Source organism: Maniola jurtina, chromosome 9 (genome assembly GCF_905333055.1).
Source record: "Maniola jurtina chromosome 9, ilManJurt1.1, whole genome shotgun sequence".
In the NCBI taxonomy this organism is placed as follows: Eukaryota; Metazoa; Arthropoda; class Insecta; order Lepidoptera; family Nymphalidae; genus Maniola; species Maniola jurtina.
In genome coordinates, this window is record NC_060037.1 from 3,150,868 (window position 1) to 3,165,860 (window position 14,993).

Genomic DNA, 14,993 nt, shown 5'->3' on the forward strand with positions numbered 1-14,993 from the left:
TGATTGGTATAGCGGTAGTTTATGGGGCTAGAACTCATCATTAAAGACATTTGAAAAAAAAATTGGTTGTCTGTAAAGTCGGTTTACTGACGATAGTTGAACGTGACAACAAAGGCCGATTGTGCTTCTTTGTCGCTCGTTCCGGTCTCTCGCTTGCACTTCAAGCCTTACATGGAACGCCTTAGAGTGAGGTAACGCCGCATGAGTCATGTTTTTTCGTGCGTGCAGCCGGCTCTATCGAATTATAAGACGTTGTCACGTCAAAAATAGATTTTTGGATTTTTTAACAATTATTAACGTCACGCTGTATGGAAGGCGATTAATGACGTCACAAAAAATATTTTTCAAAAGTCAAACTCTTATAGGATCACTTCGTTGTCTGTCTGTCTGTCCGTCGTGTCTGTCAAGAAAACCTATAGGGTACTTCCCGTTTATTTAGAATCATGAAATTTGGCAGGTAGGTAGGTCTTATAGCACAAGTACAGGAATAAATCTGAAAACCGCGAATTTGTGGTTATATTATTAAAAAAAAAAATTAAATGTGCTTCAATTTTCAAAGTAAGATAACTATACCAAGCGGGGTATCATATGAAAGGGCTTTACCTGTACATTCTAAAACAGATTTTTATTTATTTTTATGCATAATAGTTTTTGATTTATCGTGCAAAATTTTGGAAAAAATACCCGAGTACGGAACCCTCAGTGCGCAATTCTGACTCGCACTTGGTCGGTTTTTAACAGAAAATATTTTCCCGCATAAATTACTCTATAAAAACCTACTTTTACAAAGTCAAAGTGTCGACTTAAGGCCGCAAGTGAAACGTGTAACTTTAGGTACACAAAGCGGTACTAATTACGAACCAATTAGCCTTTTTCCTCTCCTGCAATAAACAAGGTAATAAAAAGGCATACAATGACGTAATCTAGTCAACGAGTAAAACAATGATCCTTGTTCATAATTCATAGGTAATTCCTATACAAAGTTGCAAGCAAACGAGCTACAGAAATTGCTGATAATCTTGCTGACAACAACCATACTAAACGTTGTGATTACCCACCAAACTTCTTACAGATTGCTTAAAAATTCCTTAAACACTAGACTGCAGTATGAACATCTTAGTAATTTTATTATATCAAGGGTCTCTTGTTTTTTTCCTAGAGTTGCCAACCTGTCACTTACAGAATCAGTATCATCTTCTCTAACCTCGTCTGACCAATGCGGAGTTTGGGTCTTCCCTCAGAGTGAGAAGGATTTAAGTCATAGTCCTACACACTGCCCAGGGCAGATTAACAGATTTCACACACCTTTGAGAACATTATGGAGAACTTTCAGGCATGCAGGTTTCCTCGCCATGTTTTCCTTCACTGTCAAAGAAAGTGGTATTGATTTTTTAAATGCACATTAGGTGTCCAGTTGCAGGACACTTCAATCAATCAGCGTGTTTGAGTCCACTGCTAGACATAGGCCATTCCCAAGAGCACGCCACTACCACGTTCCTCCGCCTTCCTCATCCACCCACTTCCCGCTAACCTTCTGTCAGTCCATCGGGTTGGAGGTTATCCCACACTGTGCTTGCTGATACGCGTTCTCCACTCCAGAACGCGTCTGCCCAGCAGCCATCGGTTCTGCGGCAGACATGGCCTACCCACTGCCACTTCAGCTAGTTAATTCGTTAATTCGGTAACAGGATACTTAGCATCATAAAATTGCAAAGTTGCAGTGATGTCGAACAAGTCTTGTTTCAATGGCTGTGCATGTAAAAATTGCCAAATAACTAGCCCGTTTACGACCGCCTTAACAAAGCTAGTAATTATTAAATTATTATTAAGTTGATATAGTTGCAGTGTTGTCTAGCAAGTCAAGTTTTTAGAATCGGCCGCGGAATTCCACAGAATCTAGTCCAGTCACGGCAAGCGGGTAGTAGAAACAATTACTGCAATCTATTGTCTCACGCTATGGTATGATAGATCTTAACATGTAACGGAAGCCTTACGTAGGACAGCGATCCTCAACTTTGGTTTATGAAGTTTTCAAGGGTTACGTAAACAGATCACGAGAAGGAAACGTGTGGAAAGCATACAAAAATGTCCTTAAGGCCTCATTCATACGAGAGATTTTTTAACGTCCGTTAAAAAAGCGATCAAATACAACAAATGCATTCCCAAGTATCTGTTCACACGACAACGCTTTTTTACCCGAAGCTTTTCGGATGATGATTGCCAAACTTCGTTTCGAGAAGGCACGCGATGATGATGATAGCTAATTAGCGATAAGGCTGCCTTTTGTATCTTCCCTCTGTCTGTGTTTTGTATTCTTTAATGTAATCCTTCTTGTGGTTGTGCAAATAAAGTGTATTTATTATTATTATAGCCTAATATTTGACACATCGTCGTTTCAGGATCAAACCGCGAGTTCCCTCACTCTAGTTCACTCTGCTCTACACTCTGCCTCTACAACAACTGTGGCGTCCACAGTGTCAAAAGTTTGGGAAACTGTAGCTCATCTTACTGAGAAGCTAGAAACATTATAGTATGCAATGCCGTAACGCGGCTTGCAAGACCAACGTCACAATTTATTCGACACGTGTAAGAAGTGGAATAATGCAGCCATCGATACGTGATTAGTTTGTGCGAGTATTCAAGTGGTATTCAAACACTTGGATACAAAAAGTGGGTCTGGCAGGGTGCGGTCTGTGACCATATTTCTAAATTCAACGATAAGATTGCCCTTCCCTACTTTCATTAATTTGCCATAATGAGAAAAGCTTATGCCAAAGCCTGCCACTGGCCAATTAATTCAATCAACTTCAATTCAAAACGCAATCAAATTTTTTTTTGTTATGTAACCACAAATTCGGATTTGGATTTTTCCCTCACGTGTGCTATAAAACCTACCTTCCTGCCTTTCATGATTCTAGGTCCACGGGAAGTACTCTATTGGTTTCTTGACAGATACAACAGACAGACATACAAGGAAATGATCCTAAAGGGTTCCTTTTTCCTTAATGTTTAGATTAATGAACTACGTAGGTATATAATGTCGAATGATAGTCATTTATATCTGAAGTTTTTTTACGAAGAATACAGTGCCTTCTCTTGGGTTTGGATCTTCTTTGCCAATGATCTTGTAGTATCGATTGAAGACGTATTTATAATAGTAAGTTTTTAAATAAGTGTATGAATCGCATGGAGCCGCTGCCGGTGCTGCATCGCGATTCGTGCCAATAATTGAAAGCAAAGTTAGGTATAATAAATATTGCAATTCATACACCTTATTATAAAATCGATTTTGCTTTGTAATTCTGTTTAACTACCATATTATTTTCTTTATTGGTCCTTTCTTGATACGGAATCGCAATCACGCTTACCTATGTCTGGATTTTGCCTCTAAGGAACAGAAATTTAGTATGAAAGACAACACAGAGAATCATAGATGGAAAATGAATAGGGTTGCTACTTGCTACCTTTTTTTAAAGTTCTACCTACATTGTGCTACAATGAAACTTTGGACTTCGAAATAATTTTTAGGCTTTCGTGCCTCAAAAGGAAAAACGGAATCCTTATAGGATTACTTTGTTGTCTGTCTGTCTGACGATGTCTGTCGATTGCACCCATATTATGATGATACGACTATTGTTCTAAATCTAAGTACTACGTGTAAGTTTAAGTTTAGGCCAAGTGTTCAGCGCTAAGTTTTGGAACCCTCGTAGCTTTAGTTATTACAAATCATCTAACAAATCCATCAAATGACAGCCAAAAAGTGTACAATAGTTCCTACTTTGAATAAATTATTTGACTTTGACTTTGACCTGTAGGTTATATTACGAAGGTGGTAACCCTGGAAGTGAAACCGGTGAACTGTTCATGGGCTTTCAGATTATTATTGGAACGGAAAGGAATGAATCGACCCTTTATCTCTGCATGAGTCGCGTTATCTTTGCATTCTTCAGCGAATCTCATTAGAGACCGCAAACGGTATGAGATTTGTCGATGCCAAGATGCTGACTTGGCTTATTTTTAGGGTTCCGTAGGTACCTGAAGGATGCCGATGGAGTCCTTCGTGCGTCCGTCTGTCAGCGGTCTGTCAGCATGTCGTGAACCGTAGTAGGTAGCGAGTCGAAACTTTCACAGATTGTGTTTTTAACCCCCGCCCCGACCCAAAAAGAGGGGTGTTATAAGTTTGACGTATGTATCTGTATGTTTGTGTATCTGTCTGTGGCATCGTAGCTCCTAAACAAATGAACCAATTTTAATTTAGTTGTTTTTGTTTGAAAAGTGGTTTGATCGAGAGTGTTCTTAGCTATAATTCAAGAAAATCGGTTCAGCCGTTTGAAAGCTATTTACTTTTTAGAGAGTTTTGTGTCGGGGGTTTTTAAATTTTGAATTTTTACTAAAGTTATGATATTTAAAGTTTTCCAATGATAAGTTTCCAAAATTTTGCAAGTAGGTATAATGTGGGTCGTTAAATATATCTCAGAGAATCTATACACTGAGGTAGGTACAAGGCAGAGAAGTGAAGCTTATAAAGTATGTCATGTTATGGTGATCAAATCCTAGGCATATAGGAACTAACAGATATATATAATTATTCTATTTAAATTAACGAACCTCATTCCTTGTATAAGTGGCACAAACGACTTTTATAATACTCCAATACTGAGAAATTACCCTCAACTATCAATCTAGGATCATTGGCATTAACATCTGTAATTGCTCAGTTACATAGAGATTGACATAGCAGAGCAGCTATTAATTAATTAATTAAATTAATCTTTTATTAAAACACGCACAGGCCAATAATATTAATTAATTACATACAATGAATAAACAAAGATAATAATTATTAATTATTATTATAAATTATTTTTACATGTTATTTGTTATATTATGCAAAATAAAAACATTAGAATAGATATCTGTACGTCAAGATATAGCTTTGGAACGTTTATAGGGTTCCATCTGTCAGTCTGTCTGTGTTTGCAGTGACTTTAAAAATAAACCATCAGAGCTGTAAAATCGAAATTTAGCACATTTATAGTGAAAATCTGTTACCTCTATAATTATATTGGCATATTAAATTTTGAAAAATAAAGCCGAAAAAATTTTTACTTTACCCTCTCGAGTAATACCATTGATTAATATTTCTGACTGACTCGTGATCTATTTCTGAAAATACTTTCTTAGGGGGATCTTACGTCATAAAGACAATTTCTAGACCTAGCGAGTTGAGCTGTCCATGCTATGTCCATCAGTCAGTTTCTCCTCTTATATTATTTCTAATAATCGACAATTTACCCCGAGTTTAAAAGTAGCTAAAGGGAAGCTTTTCTTGAGATACTTTGTCCCATCTATCACTAACCATAACGTGCAAATATCTGTATAATCATATTCCCCGGGCAACGTTGGCACGCATCTAATCTGTTTTACCATTAGACAGGGTTGTACTGCTTTACATACACTATTTAAATTTAATATCTACCCTCATAGTCCAAGAGACGGGAGTCAAATATCATAATATGGAAATTAATTTATGGGAATTAGAACATGGAAATTGTTTGTTAGGGTCCCGTACCCGAAGAGTGCCAATGGGGCCCTATTACTAAGCCTCCGCTGTCCGTCCGTCCGTCCGTCTGACTGTCAGGGCTGTATCTCGTGAACCGTGATTAGAGAGTGGAAATTTTCACAGAATGTGTATTTCTATTGCAACAAAAAGTAAACGTTTCGAAATTGCCGCCATGGAAATAAAAAATAAATAATAAGGGTTATTCCTTGTTCGACGGTACGGAACCCCTCCTTTTGTGCGAGTCCGACTCGCACTTGACGGGTTTGTTAACTTAAATTTATATCATTTGGGTTTAGTTAAAGGCTAATTACACTAAAGTACATTAAATCAATTTCACCTTCACCGCCTGAGTGCCTCGTGTACTTCGACCACCCATTGTAGATCTTTTTTTCCATGCAAATGAAATTTTAGAACCAACTCTTCAGTTGTTCAGCGAGTATCAGCTAGAATAAAATAACAATAATAACAATGTTTTTGTAACTTTACAAGCATTCTAACAACAGGAGTTCTTACAGTTGTCTCTCAGACTATTATAAGCAGTCACTATCGGACTTAAGCCTCGTTTATCTCATCCATCAAACTGTCAATCTGGGCCCGCCTGCACTGCAAACAGATCCGATATATTTCGTGTAAGATGGGTGCACACTGCACATCATGTTTCATTTTGATCATCTAATTGGTTTCGGCCGTGGCTAGTTACCACTCTACCGGCAAAAAAGTTCTAAAGTTTTTTAATTGATAAGCAAACGCCAGATATTTCTTTTTTTAACCGACTTCCAAAAAAGGAGGAGGTTCTCAATTCGTCGGGATCTTTTTTTTTTTTATTTTTTTTTTTTTATGTATGTTCCCCGATTACTCAAAGACCCCTGAACCGATTTGGAAATTTTTTTTTTGTTTGAAAGGGTATACTGTGCAGGTGGTCCCATATAAATTTGGTGAAGGTCTGATGAATATCTTCGGAGATGGAGAACAGAACTCCTCAATGGATAAGAGCAAATTGCTCGCGATCACTGTAATAGCTAAGTAAACAGTAGGGTTTTAACTGGGCATAGCATATTATAGTACAGTGGGGCCACTAAAAATTGTGAAATAAAAAATTTTCAAAAGAAAAATAAAACCGACTTCAAAAACCAAAAAAATAAAACCGACTTCAAAAACGACAAACACTAAAAAGTAAAAAATAACTTTTGTTTAGCTACACGTGTAATGCACCTAGGTATGAAGTCGAGCGAGCATATTAAAACAAAATTAGAAATCCAAGAGTGAAGCTCGCCCGACTTCATACCTAGGTGCATTACACGTGTAGCTAAACAAAAGTTATTTTTTACTTTTTAGTGTTTTTCGTTTTTGAAGTCGGTTTTATTTTTCTTTTGAAAATTTTTTATTTCACAATTTTTAGTGGCCCTACTGTACTATAATATGCTGTGCCCAGTTAAAACCCTACTGTTTACTAAGCTATTACACTGATCGCGAGCAATTTGCTCCTATCCATTGAGGAGTTCTGTTCTCCATCTCCGAAGATATTCATCAGATCTTCACCAAATTTATATGGGACCACCTGCACAGTATACCCTTTCAAACAAAAAAAAAAATTCCCAATCGGTCCAGGGGTCTTTGAGTAATCGGGGAACATACATAAAAAATATAAAAAAAAAAAAAAAAAAAAAAAAAAAAAAAGATCCCGACGAATTGAGAACCTCCTCCTTTTTTGGAAGTCGGTTAAAAACACTAAAAAGTAGAAAATAATTTTTGTTTAGCTACACATGTAATGTACCTAGGTATGAAGTCGGGCGAGCTTCACTCTTGGATTTCTAAGTTTTAATATGCTCGCTCGACTTCATACCTAGGTACATTACATGTGTAGCTAAACAAAAATTATTTTCTACTTTTTAGTGTTTTTGGTTTTTGAAGTCGGTTTTATTTTTCTTTTGAAATTTTTTTTAATTCAGATGCAAGTTAGTCCTTGACTGCAATCTCACCTAGTGGTAAGTGATGATACAGTCTAAGATGGAAGCGGGCTAACCTGGCATACCTCTTTGGTGTCTACCTATACGGCATCGTGCCGGTACGCTTAATCGCTTGGCGACACAGTTTTGCCGGTAGGGTGGTAACTGGCCACGGCCAAAGCGTTCCACCAGACCAAACCAGAACTTTTAGAAATTATAAAATTCCAAACCTCTGCCGGGAATCGAACCTGGGACCTAATAAGACAACGCTTACCACTATGCCAGGGAGTCCGTCGGAAAAATCTTTGACTAACTCAATACGAGTCACAATTTCTTCAGGATTACACAAAAATCAATTTAAAAACCCTCAAACTAACAGCTCATACATTACTTTTATCCCGGAAAATGAAAAATCAAAGAGTTCCAGCTGGACTTTTAAAAACCTAAATAATACCAACCACGCAGACGATATCGTGGGCATCATTATTTAAGTACCTATAATAAGTATGTATATTGTATATTGATTAGTGTGTATTTCCAAATTCTCACTCACTCAAGTTTCTAGTACTATCTGAAAGTTTATAGGAAATATCGAAACTTTCAAAAATCCAGTTCGGGTTACTCTCCAAAATCTTTCGAAATACTCCATACTAAGCTAGAAAATCCTAATATTAAAAAAAAAATCTCAAAAGGTTTTGTAGATCAAACGTTTCCTAGATGTGAAAACCGCTTTAAAGTGCACTGGATGCCAGTGAATCGTCATTTGCAAGCTGGACAAGGAATCAGTCGAGTTTAATTTTTGCTGACCAATCGTTCAACGAGGGGTCGCGGCAAACCAGTTCGTTGTGATAAAAATGTAATGCTGAAAATATATTACACGATATGTAAGTGTATCGGTAGGTATCTTATAAGAAAAGTTTAGTTATCATACTATGCTAATATACATACTTATGTGACACAAAAACCTCTATAAGAAAACTAGAAAAGAGCTGATAACTTTCAAACGGCTGAACCGATTTTCTTGGATTATAGCTAAGAACACTCTCGATCAAGCCACCTTTCCAACAAAAAACTAAATTAAAATCGGTTCATTAGTTTAGGAGCTACGATGCCACAGACAGATACACAAATACAGAGACACACAGATACACACGTCAAACTTATAACACCCCTCTTTTTGGGTCGGGGGTTAAAAACAGGTACTATTGTACACCTTTTGTTTGTCCGATTTTTTAGATTTGAAAGATGATATGCCTAGTGGTGATAATTAATTACGCAAACTTAAAACTAAAGGTACGAGGGTTCCAAACGCGTCCAAGTCTGAGAAGAACCCACAACAAACTCAGCTGGGTATACTTAACTATCATATTATTATGCCCGCGATTTGTTCACGTGGACTACACTTTCAGAACCCTATTATAACCCCTTAATTATGGTTGAATTTTTAAAAACCTTTCTTAGCGAATGTCTTTGTCGTAATAGCTATCTGCATGTCAAACTTCAATCCGATCTGTCGAGTAGTTTGTTGATAGATTAGTCTGTCAGTCACCATTTCCTTTTTAACCCCCGACCTAATAATAATGTTATAAGTTTGACGTGTGTATCTGTGTGTCTATGTATCTGTCTGTGGCATCGTAGCTCCTAAATTAATGAGCCGATTTTAATTGCAGGTACTTAAAAACCTACATCGAAGTAGTCATTAAGATGCTATCAGGATTATTAATTAATTAAAAGGTAGTCATTTAACTAACAGATCCCTCAGTAGCAAATGCAGATAAAACAATATTATCAATTTACGCTTACCTACATTTCTCATACCATTCTGGATACAATGATACCATCGTCGACATTCCATTTTCAGTAATGGTTCGGCTTCACTATTGGCATTCGGCAAATGATTCGTGATGTCGCTTATTGTGGGTTCGGTAACAATGCAATGGTGCCTATCGTTCTGCTTACTCGAATGGTAATACAGGTTTTTAAAAAATCGCGTGGTTTTTTCTTTTTTCGAGATGTATTTAACTGGATGAAGCCCGCGACTTCGTCCGCGTGGATGTAGGATATTAAAAACCCTTTCCGGAATAAAAAGTAACATCCCTTCCCCGGGATGGAAACTATCTTTGTACCGAATTTCGTCAAAATTGGTTTATGGGATGAGCTGTGAAAAGCTAGCAGACAGGCAGACAGACAGACTGAAACACTTTCACATTTATAGTATTAGTATAGATAGATATACTGTGGTAGAACTATGCGCAGTCACAGAATATCGCATCTGCCAGCCAACTTATTTGCCAAGCACGAAACATTTGATGTAAAGATTTGCCGAATGCTGAACTATCGTGTGCCCAAACTCGAATTGCCGAATCCCGATATTGTAGCCGTACCATAATAGAATCTGTTAAGGCCGCTGAGTTAAACTAAGCGGCACAAATAGCTTGATTAAAATTGACAGTAAATCTGTTAACGTATCCAGTAGCCCAAGAACCCGCTATTTTGATAGCTTTTCCTCGTTCATGTATAAGAACAAGTGTAAATTAAAAATTTATAACACCCCCGACGATCCAAAGTATTTGAGTTTTCCAAAACATCATTTTCAAATAAATAATTATGTATTTAGGCAACGTCCATCTTGACAGCTTGACATTTGTCTATTGACATAATATTATGAACCTAACGGTTATCTAACCTTCTTTTCTACAAGAAAACTAGAAAAGAGCTGATAACTCTTAAACGGCTGAACCAATTTTTTTAGATTATAGCTAAGAACACTCTCGATCAAGCCACCTTTCAAACAAAAAAAAGTAAATTAAAATCGGTTCATTCGTTTAGGCGCTACGATGCCACAGACAGATACACAGATACACAGATACACAGATACACAGACACACAGATACACACGTCAAACTTATAACACCCCTCTTTTTTGGTCGGGGGTTAAAAATGAGTGGCGATAGATCAACTTGATGTGGTTATTAACTTTAGCCCGACAACTTACGGTCTACCATATTATCCACTTTACTAAAATCATCACACGCCACTTCCAGACTTTTTGCTTTATCAATAAGGTTTGTTTTAGCTTGTGTTTTATTTACGTAAAGAAATTATGTAGTTTACTGTAAGCAGATTAATATCGTTTCGGATTTCATAGCAATTCCGCGGCTAATTCAGGAATAGCAGAAAGTGATTGTTGAATACCTAACTTAGAAATAGCGGAATTGTTACCTTGTTATCTATTACTGAGACAAAGTGACGAATGTTAACAAACTGGTCCGAAGTGGATTGTGATTTATTACTTTAAGTTATTTGGAATTATAATACCTAGTTATTAGTTACAAATTAAATGCAGAGCATAGATAATAATAAAATAAATTGGCGGTGGCCATCTTTTTTTTTATACGTTCAATTCTGGAATTACCTACTTACCTAATAATTTCAGAATTGGTTCAACTTTGATGGAAGTCTTCGGCTGTGGTTAGTTACCCCCCATCGACAGTCATGGTACTAAGCGATTTAGTAGGTATTCTGGTATCTTCGATGGCGTGTCAAATAAAAACTAGGCATACGGGTTTAACAAAATTGTCATAATATGTACGGGTTTAACAAAATTGTCGTAATGTTAGGTATTACCTACTAGATCCCATCTTATAGACTGCATTAGGTACATGAAGTTAGGAAGTATACCTACTTCGTAGGTACATAAGTACTAGTAATTAAAAATTGATTTACTGCATTATCACTTACCATTAGGTAGGTAGGTAATTTCCACGGAATGTTTGTCAATTAAATAGTTATCTGACGCACAACCGGTTGAGGGTATACAAGCAGGTTTGATTATAAAATATAAACATTTCCACTGGAACTGTTAATAATTATAAACACTGACTCTATGATAGATACCTACTGAACTTTGCAAGTGATATATTTTGTAACGTCAAATAATCCTTTATTTCTTCCACTTTGACCTACCTTAGGCGTACAAGAAAAACGAAGATTCCCAAAAATAAGTAAGTAACCAGATTTAATTAAATATATTTACACACACAGACACTCCTACGCATTCAAACTTAATATTAGTGTGATATAAAATATCTATACTTAAATAAGTTATGAAAAATGCAGTAGCTATTCAATTCGAATGCTCTTAGGCCAAAATTGATAAGTGAACAAATATTTTCCTTGTAAGTTACAGAATAATAAGGATATTTCCTTATTTATAAATAAAATAGCTGAATATAAACTAAATTATTTAATTAACAGTCATAAATATTGATAAATAAATAATTCAGAGGATGGTCCTGCATTTTTGAAATCAATTTCACTGAAATGAAAATAAAATAGAAATTATTTAGATTTATAAATGAGGTGTCTGTCTCCGTTTTACGTTTTACGGGTCATAGCTTCTGCTAAGACGTCATGACAAAACCAATATGGCGGATATGACAAAACTTAAAAATACGACAACAAATAAAAATGGGATAAATCTATCAAAAGTCTTGTGTAAATTCTTTAAATAATATGTACCTATGATTATTGTAATGCTAGCTTTCATTACATACCTATTATAATCATTATAATAAATGTATTATTTTCAGAATTTTTGGGGTAGAACTTTTTTACATCCTTTCTCTACGATCGATGTAGAGAGATAGGTACTACATGTAAAATCTAAACCTGCTGATGAATGGATGGACGTCACACTAATATTATAAAGGAGAAAGTTTGTATGTGTGTGTGTATGTTTGTTACTCCTTCACGCAAAAACTGCTGGACGGATTGGGCTGAAATTTAGAATGAAGATAGATTATACCCTGGATTAGCACATAGGCTACTTTTTATCCCGGAAAATTAAAGAGTTCCCACGGAAATTTTAAAAACCTAAATCCACGCGAACGAAGTCGCGGGCATCAGCTAGTATTATACTAAATTATATCTCTATGGATGAATGCTTCAGTTCAGCTGTAGGTACATTAATCATATTATGTCAGTTAGTCTATGTCAGTCAGTCATTTTCTCCTTTTACGAGTAGAGCATTTATAAAGGCAGTAGTAATATAAAGACATTTAGAAAGAAGTATAAAATTCATGCCATTTTAAAGTTAATAAAATAATTGGTACTTACTCATTTATTTTATAAAAGTGGCAACAAAACAGGGATACCCTACTTAGGAGAAAATGTTACCTAAACTCAAAGCCGCTTTCCTGACCATTATCGTTCTGATAACGATCGTTGTCGAAAACAAAATGAAAACAATAACTTAAATCTACGGCTGGTTGTTATCCAAAATGATTTTAACGCAACTACTGAAATCGATACCGTTAAAATTAAGAGCCAGTACACACTGAGCACACTGAGGAATAAGAATAGAAATGCATGAAAATATTAGTTTTCAAAAAAAAAACCTCCACTGTGGTGGGCACTGCATCTTTTCAGCCCGTGCGAAAAGGGTTGAACAGTCGTTTGGGAAAAGTATTTTTGAAAAAAAAAAACTACTCTGCTGTAAAGTTATTCTAACTAACTAAAAAATAAACTGCGTCAAAAGTTAAATTGTTTAGGATTATGAAACTCCTAATCTTATCTATTTACACACAAAGTTGTCATAAATTTAGTGTTAAAATAGGAATCTTTCGAGACTCATAACTTTAAAATCAAAAATTTTTCAATGATTTATTATATCAATAAACCTAGATAATGACGAGACAAATCGATATAATAAGTACTTAGTTTTGAGCGTATAATATGAAATAATGTAGTGATCACTCTCCTACGTTTGTATAAAGAAAGCAACGTCACCATAACAGTTAAGGATGCGTCATGCGTGTTATTATAAAATGGGAAATTAACAATACTAAACTAAACGTGCGTTTTTCAGGCGTTTATTACACGTCTGTGTGTGTAACTCTCAAGGTAACCAAAATTTATTCTGTCAATTGTTGTTTTAACAAGCTGTTTAAGGAATGCGGTTCGTATAGCACATAAAATTATTTCTTATGGCCGGCCATAGAATTATTTCATCATATAATTAAACTTTCAATATTTCCTATGATTTGGTACCCACTTAGGTATTTGTACAAAATATCATAACTATTGTACATTATTTGAATTCCTTGCTGGCTAAAGGAAATAAGTAACGTTAGTATAAGTTAGTTATTTATAATTAATACCTAGATGCCCAGATTTGAGTTAATTAAAAACGAAAACATTTCAGTCAGTAAAAAGTGACTTTGAACTTGAAATAGCTGTTTTTATGATGCAACGGTTGATGCAACATCTCAACAGGTTACGATTTAGTTAAGTACGAACTGGCTCGCGGCTGCATCCCAAAGAACTTGAACAAACACCACATCTAAGAATGTGACTCTCCATAGTTAAAAGTAGTAATACTTAAAAACTCCATAGTATCTTTTTTTATTTAATACTAGTTTAAAGCCGCAACTACATCGCCGTGGATTCAGGTTTTTTTGAATCCCATAGAAACTCTGTGATTTTCCGGAACCAAAAGTATTCGTATGTCCTTACCCGGGATGCAAGCTGTCTCTGAGTATACCAAACGGTTAAACGTTGGGCCACAGGTCATGACAGTTAAGGAACTTCTAACAAAACGTCGAGACATCGACGTCATCAACAGGCGTCAAATGTTAGAACGTATATTTGATGCAGGTAGAGTAGCCCTATTTGTCTTTGATTTTAAGTCATCATAGCCTAATATCTATACTAATAAATAAAATTGGAGTGTCTGTCTGTAATTTCGAAATAACTACCTCATATTAAGCTCATATGGTTATTTGAACGATACCAACACTGAATCACACGTTTTTAAATTTTTTGTCTGTCTGTCTGTTTGAAAAGGCTAATCTTCGGAACGGCTGGACCGATTTTGACGGGGTTTTCACAGACAAGTAGAGAATTGACCAGGGAGTAACATAGGCTACTTTTTTAACCGACTTTCAAAAAGGGAGTTGTGTTTTTCTACCTATGTACACCGAAATCTCCGAGATTTCTGAACCGATTGCGTCATTTCTTTTTTAATCGATAGAGGAACTTCGCGACATTGTTTCACAAAAAATTTGGAGTCCAACTCCTCAATCCTGATGCTGCAGGGGATCTGACCAATCCACGCGGGCGAAGCTGCGGGCATCAGCTAGTTTGGCAATATATCATCGATTCAAGATCAAACAAGAGTTGACTCTGGCAGCAAAAAGGGTAGCAGACAGGCAGTATTAGTGTAGAAGTATGTATATAGACAGGTTTCATTAAATCCTAAAGAAAATTTCGCGCTAACTGTCCCAGCATTGTAATTCAAAGCGTTGCACACTGCATTCATGCAATATCTTTATTAACAACGAGGTATGCGCGCTGAATCAAAATGAATATGCTTATTGTTCGTTTAACATTTAATCCACTTGACATGGGTGATGGGTTGTCCAGATTTGATTACACTTTGGCATATTGTCAGACTGCAAGACGTGACGATCGAAGTTAAATGA

The 14,993-nt window shown here is 36.0% G+C and overlaps 1 long non-coding RNA gene across 1 annotated transcript; it reads left to right on the forward strand.

Moving 5' to 3' along the window:
* Positions 1-1,432: 1,432 nt before the first annotated feature.
* On the forward strand, positions 1,433-12,511 carry LOC123868183. The gene is made up of 3 exons (XR_006796611.1): positions 1,433-1,672; positions 4,132-4,136; positions 12,499-12,511. It is a non-coding gene; the product is annotated as an uncharacterized LOC123868183 (long non-coding RNA).
* Positions 12,512-14,993: the final 2,482 nt, after the last annotated feature.